This window comes from Sturnira hondurensis, unplaced genomic scaffold, assembly GCF_014824575.4.
Source record: "Sturnira hondurensis isolate 20B ecotype Veracruz unplaced genomic scaffold, ASM1482457v3 Scaffold0021214, whole genome shotgun sequence".
In the NCBI taxonomy this organism is placed as follows: Eukaryota; Metazoa; Chordata; class Mammalia; order Chiroptera; family Phyllostomidae; genus Sturnira; species Sturnira hondurensis.
The window spans coordinates 1,138,039-1,144,244 of NW_028093845.1; the positions used below are offsets into that span (position 1 = coordinate 1,138,039).

Consider the following 6,206-nt stretch of genomic DNA (forward strand, 5'->3'; position numbering starts at 1 on the left):
TTTCTCCTTCATCCAAAATCATATATGCCCAATGGTACCTCACTGTCGTTGGAATTGTCATGTTTATATATATGGGAATTCCCCATGCACATGTATTAAAATTTGTTTTTCTTTTGTTAATTGGTCTCTGTTAATTTATTAGCCTAGGTAGAAGAATTTAGAAGGTGGGAGGAAAAGCATTATTTTTTTTAGCCTCCACACATCACTCTATAGAGATTTAAAATAGATACACGCTAAAAGTTTTATTTAACTCATGTGATGGGAAAGAGCCAGGCGGATCCAACAACCCCTCCAAAGGAGGCTGGGACAGCATAAATGTATGTGGAGCAAAGGACGGTTGAGGTCAGTAACAGATGAGGATGAAACTGGAGGGGAGGTGATGGGAAAGGGAGGTCAGTGAAATCACTACCAGAAAGAACAGAATTTGCATATTTATCAATTACTTGTAGCTTACAAAGAATTGCAAAAACAACTCAAAGGTAATGCAGTGAATTGGACTCGTATCCTGAAGAATATGCTCTAAATGATGCACAGTTTCCATTGAAACATGTATCTGGCTCTACACAAACAGAATATAGATTCTTTAGGTCAGAGTTTAGCAAATTAGGGGACCTGGGCCAGATGGAGCCCAGAGTCTGCTTTTGTAAATAAGTCTGTTTTATCAGAAGACAGCTACTCCTGTTCGTTTATGTCCTATCTGTGGCTGCTTTGGGTGCTACAGCAGTTGGAAAATTTCTACAGAGAATGTCCGACTCACAAAGGCTAAAATATTTACTACTTAGCCCTTTATAGAAAAAAAAAGTGCTGACCCCTGCTTTGTGTCAATAATACACTTCTAAACCATATTGAGCTAATTACATACACTTATTTCTTGGTTAAAGAGTATACAGGCAGGGCACTGGTGTTCCCACATCAGTGATTTTTTTTTTTTTGCAGAGGACATTTGTCTCCAGAAAACCAAACATTTGTGATTATTATTCAATATAATGCTACATAAATGCAGCTGCCACCAACATTTTTATTATTTGGGGTTTTTAAAAATGTCTCAGTGTTAAAAAGTTGACAAACAAAGATCTTGCTGTGTGAGATCTATGTAGACACCTAGCCAACTGTGGGATCTCTGCTATGAATGGCCAAGTTTAGGTAATTCATCTGTCCTAAAGTGGCATAAATTATGTCCCTAAATGTATGGAAGGTATTTGAACCATGAAACATCTCTGTTGTCTTCATTCCCCTGTCTTCTTCTTTTTAATCAACTTTATATTTTGCTATAGGAGAGAAAGAGGACTCTAAAATTTCCACAATAAGTGTCACCTAGGTTACTGAGGTCAAAAGAGGCTTTTGGGGGGAGTCAAGAAATGATTCCACATTCCTACAAAATCACTCCTAACCAATACAACGTACTTGTATAAATTAGTGCTAGTTGCTAGTTGTTCCTAAGTTAGTTGCTATAACAGGTTGTCTCCAAAATATATAAAATAGCTTAAGCACAATAATATAACATTAACAAAATTAAGTCAGTGAATGTTCAGCTTCTACGAAAGACTTAGCCTTCTTCCTCATTAGCTTGTCAGTCTCTGAACAATCCTGCCTATCTTTGCTAGCCAAGAGGAAAAAGAACATGGAAGAGTGCTCATGGGGTCTGTATGAGCCAGCTCCCTAAAGTAGCTCACATCCCATCCTAAAAGTGTACAGTGCAGATGCCTCTAACTGCAAGACGGGCTAGAAAATGTGATCTCAGCTAAGAACAATGTCCTAATGTGCAACACAGAGCATGACTTTTGGTAGGTAACTCTCTCATTTCTGCCACTGCGCCCACGGTGCAGGCAGATGTCCTAGCTCTCAGCACCATGTCCATCTTACCCAATAAGGCTTGAAAGTTCTGCAACAGCAACACAAGGTCTCCAGTGCTACAATGAGCAATGCTGACTTTATAATATACACAAGCCTGAAAAGGAGACCTCACGATAAGAAAATCATCCTCATTACAGTGCAAATACATTATTTTGGCTTCCAGTTTGGATGTGACACCGGGTAGAAGTAGAGTGGAAGGAAAGATGCTGGGAGATGATCCTTCATGGACTCCTTGAGTCCCTGCACATCCTGTGACACAATGTGTACTACTGATTCTCTTCCTCTGGACTAGTCAGCAACCTAATGCCTGTGCTGCTATGGCCTGGCCCTGTTCACGCTGCTCATGGGAACTGGAACTTTGAGGAACCCACACGAGAAAAATGATGATATTCAGGCAACTGCAATTTCCATGAGTAATAAATCATCCTTTACCTTTGACCTAGGAATGTCACGTCTTCTGCCAGCAACTAAAGCTGCAACAGGCTAGCACTGTCTTTTGCAAGTTGGGTAAAATTGCAGACCCTTCACAGCTCTTAAAAGGAAGGAATCATCGCAGAAATAGAAAAAAAAGGTGACAGAGAGAAGGTCCTTTTTTATCTAGAGCCAGGCTGGCCACACACCCCTTTTAGGATAAACGTGCCAATGCATATTTTATCTGCACATCTTTGAAAGAACCAAGATCCACCTTCTTTACGTGAGGACAGAGAAGCCCATGATGCTGCACACATGTTACTTATGTGTTCTTGTTGTAGAGGCAGCCAATCACGCAAGAGTACTTATTCAGACCAATGCTAGCATATTGGTCTTTATAGTTCTTTATTCTAGGTTTATATTAATATGTTACCTATAGGATTCCAAATGGTTCTTTAGAAGTCAGTGAAAACTCTGTTGCCCATGATGCTTTTGAAGCATGGACCTACTGAAGCATATATACAAATACAAAGGGATACGAAGGCCTGGAGTGGCTGAGGGGCGACCTCGCTACAGAAAGAAGCAAATAGCAGATCGAAATATATCATTACCTGCTGTGCATATTCAACCTTATCTGAGGTGTGGGAACTGGATTTTAAACCAAATTTTCAATCCCAATTGTATCATATGTTGATGACATTACATCAAAATAAAGGTCACAGTAACTATTCAAAGTGTAAACATAAACTTGGAATTAAAAAATCTACAAAGCTAACATCACCATGTCTGATACCACAAATGTCATCTCATCAAGGTCACTCAGCAAAAACTTCTGGGCTCCTAGTGGTGGAACTGGTTGGCTTCGAGTAACCAAGGTGAGGAACGGCTTCTTGGAGTCCTGTGGACTCAGGCAGTTAGTTAAATGGAATTCCTGCTGGGCTCACTTCTCTAGGAATCCACTTGAAATGTGTAAGGACAAGAAAGGTCATTTTCCATAAGTAGCTTTATTGCTTTGACTTTAATCTGAAGCAAATTATCCTTCTTTAGTAACAGTGAAGGGGTTTAATCATGTGGGGGTACTTTTCAAAGTCAGAAGTATTATATTATGCCAGCATATTAAAATCACATTTGGCTCATGTCTCTTGATATATTTGGCTATAATATAGCCCTTTTTAGTTTATGTAATCACTGGCTAAGACAACTGTGAGCTTATCATGAGCTAAGGAAACAGAGCCAGGACCTGCATATTGATAAGTCTGGTCTAGAGAGTAATTAAGATCTACATCTCTCACTAAGGGTTTGATGAGCACACCCTTGGTGTCTCCAGCAATAATGAGCATTCACCACGACAGCTTTCTATCAATGTCACCTGAAATGGGAAATAAACAGAGGCAAGGGTTATTCAAACCCTTTTAAGTCAATTGCCTCATTTTTATGAGATCAAATGCAACAGCTCCATTTGATCACATGGTCTATCCCAGTAAAGTAGAGATTCTCCCACAAACCTGTGAAGTCGTCCCCACACTGCCAATGGAAACTGAGACACAGAACGATGAACAGTGTCAGAGACAAGATACACATCCGTGTTTTATGCCTCTTAAACAACAGGAGACTCGACAAAGCTAAGGGCAGTGATGCCTCTGGAGAAACCAGAATGTGGTATCCCACAAGGTAACAGAGGAATGATGAGTAAATAGGAAAAGGTTGGGAATTTAAACTCACATCCATTTGCCATCTCTGGAGCTGGCAGATCTCCCAACTTACCCACTGAGGATCACCCTGTGAGAAGAGGAGATGGCACTGAGTCACCAAAGACCAGCACGGCCCTTCGCAGGCAGCCCTCCAGTTAGTGGGCTACAAAGGAATGGAACTCACTTAGGGAATTCGATGGGCATTGCTTTAACGAAAAGCCACATCACCCTGGTTCAATCCTTCAGGAGTTAATGAAATGTGGGCGAGCGCAGTCTGGAAATGCATCTGGTTGGGATGCAGAAGACCACTCTGTTTGGGGTTGAGGAGGGCACTGTGTCCTTAGGCTCCTCTCCATAGGAGCTTAGGGCAGGTCATCATCCCCCAGGGTTTCTCAGGGGCACCTTCCAGAGAACCTGGGGGAAGAAGGATTCAGCCGGGAAAGCTCTGGAATAGCTCCGGGTGTGAACGTGCTTCAGGATTAGAGAAATAGGAGGATTCATGTTTAAAAATTAGAATAAAGAGCCTGCTACTCAGTAAAACTCCTTCACATACTTAGAGAGTGACATACAATGCCGGAAGGTTGCAGGTTGGAGGTAAAGAGCAAATGTTGTAATAGCCAGGTTACAGTGAGGTGTGGAACAACCCTGGTGTCTGGTGCAGGGACACTTGCCCAGGGCACAGTGCGAGCTTCCTGTCTGGAAAGAGCCGAGGAGCTTGAATCTGTGGCGGGGCCATGAGGGCAGGAGACACAGAAAATACAGACACAGGTAACATAAAGGCAGAGGGACAAGAGAAAGAAAGGCAGTTCCCCATTGGGAGCTTTCAAAGATTTGGGAAATGGTGGTTTCACAGCCAGTAAGTCACAGGACTGATTGACGGCAAGCCTCACTGTGCTGGTGTGCGCTTCCCCTCATCTTGGGAGGAAGAAGCACCCCACAATCTAAGATACTTCCTCAACCAACAGGAGCATTTTGATGGTCCAGGGCTGCCAGGAAATAATCATCAGTCTTTACGGCTTCCTTGTTAACCTAGTTCTCTTGGTTCCCTTAAATTCATTTTTTAATTTAAAAAGAACAGTCTAGGTTAGATGTGAATAGCTTAATTTGTTCTAAGAATATTTCACAAACCTACCTCTCGACTTTTGCAGGCAGACCTAGCTACAGCCCTCTGCATTCCCCGAATCATAAACTCTGCTATCATCTGATTATTGAAGAAGATACAGTCTCTGTACTCTGGTAGAGAAGTTAATTTTCCTCTGTAAGAAGGTATAAGAGAGAAAAAGCACTTGAATTTATTCAGCATCTACTCTTCTATTTTTTCCTTTAAATATGTGGGATATTAAAAGCTTCATCTATAAAACCAGGCGAAACAGCTACAAAAAGCTAAAAACATCCATTGAATGACATAATTTGAGCTAACACTTTGATTCAAAGATCTCATGTCATTTTAAAAACTTTTAATAAATTATTATGCTTTAGTTATTTTTTTACTGTGTAAAATTTTTACATTTAGAATTAGCTAGCTGGACTCGGTTTAGATGACCTCAATTTTGTTGGCAACATCCAAAGCATCATAGTTGGGAGCCAGTTGAACATATGCCTTCTTCTCCCCATCAGACCACATCAGGGTGTTGACCTTGGCCATGTCAATGTCATAGAGCTTCTTCACAGCTTGTTTGATATGGTGCTAGTTGACCTTGACATCCACAGTGAACGCAAGGGGATTATTGTCTTCTGTCTTCTTCATGGCTGACTCCAAAGTCAGGGTAAACTTGATGAGGATGTAGTGGTCAAGGTTGTTTCCCCTGGGGCACTCTTTCAAGGACCTTTGGGCTCCCTTCAGCAGTGTTTCAGGGCTTCAGAAGGTGGGTGATGTGTGGACCTTCTAATTTTTGTGTCTGTGAATGCTTCTTAGCACTGCTTTCTTTGCTTTCAAAGCCTTTGCTTTGGCCTCGGCTTTGGGAAAGGCAGGGGTTTTGTTTGCTTCCAGTGTCATTTTCATGAAAAGCTAAATAATAATATTTTAAAACAGCCATTTGAAGGTTCTGTCATAGGACAGTGTTGTTAGAACATGTATACAGATGTTCCTCAACTTACGATGGTATCTGTCCAAATACATCCACTCTAAGTTGAAAACATCATTAAGTTAAAAGTTCATTTAATACACCTCATCTACCAAACATAATAGTTTAGCTTTGCCCACCTTAAGTATGCTCAGAACCTTTCCATTAGCCCACAGTTAGGAGATTA

At 41.2% G+C, this 6,206-nt stretch overlaps 1 pseudogene; it reads right to left on the reverse strand.

The window, feature by feature from the left end:
* Positions 1 to 5,490: 5,490 nt before the first annotated feature.
* On the reverse strand, positions 5,491 to 5,958 carry LOC118977163 (60S ribosomal protein L23a-like; annotated as a pseudogene).
* Positions 5,959 to 6,206: the final 248 nt, after the last annotated feature.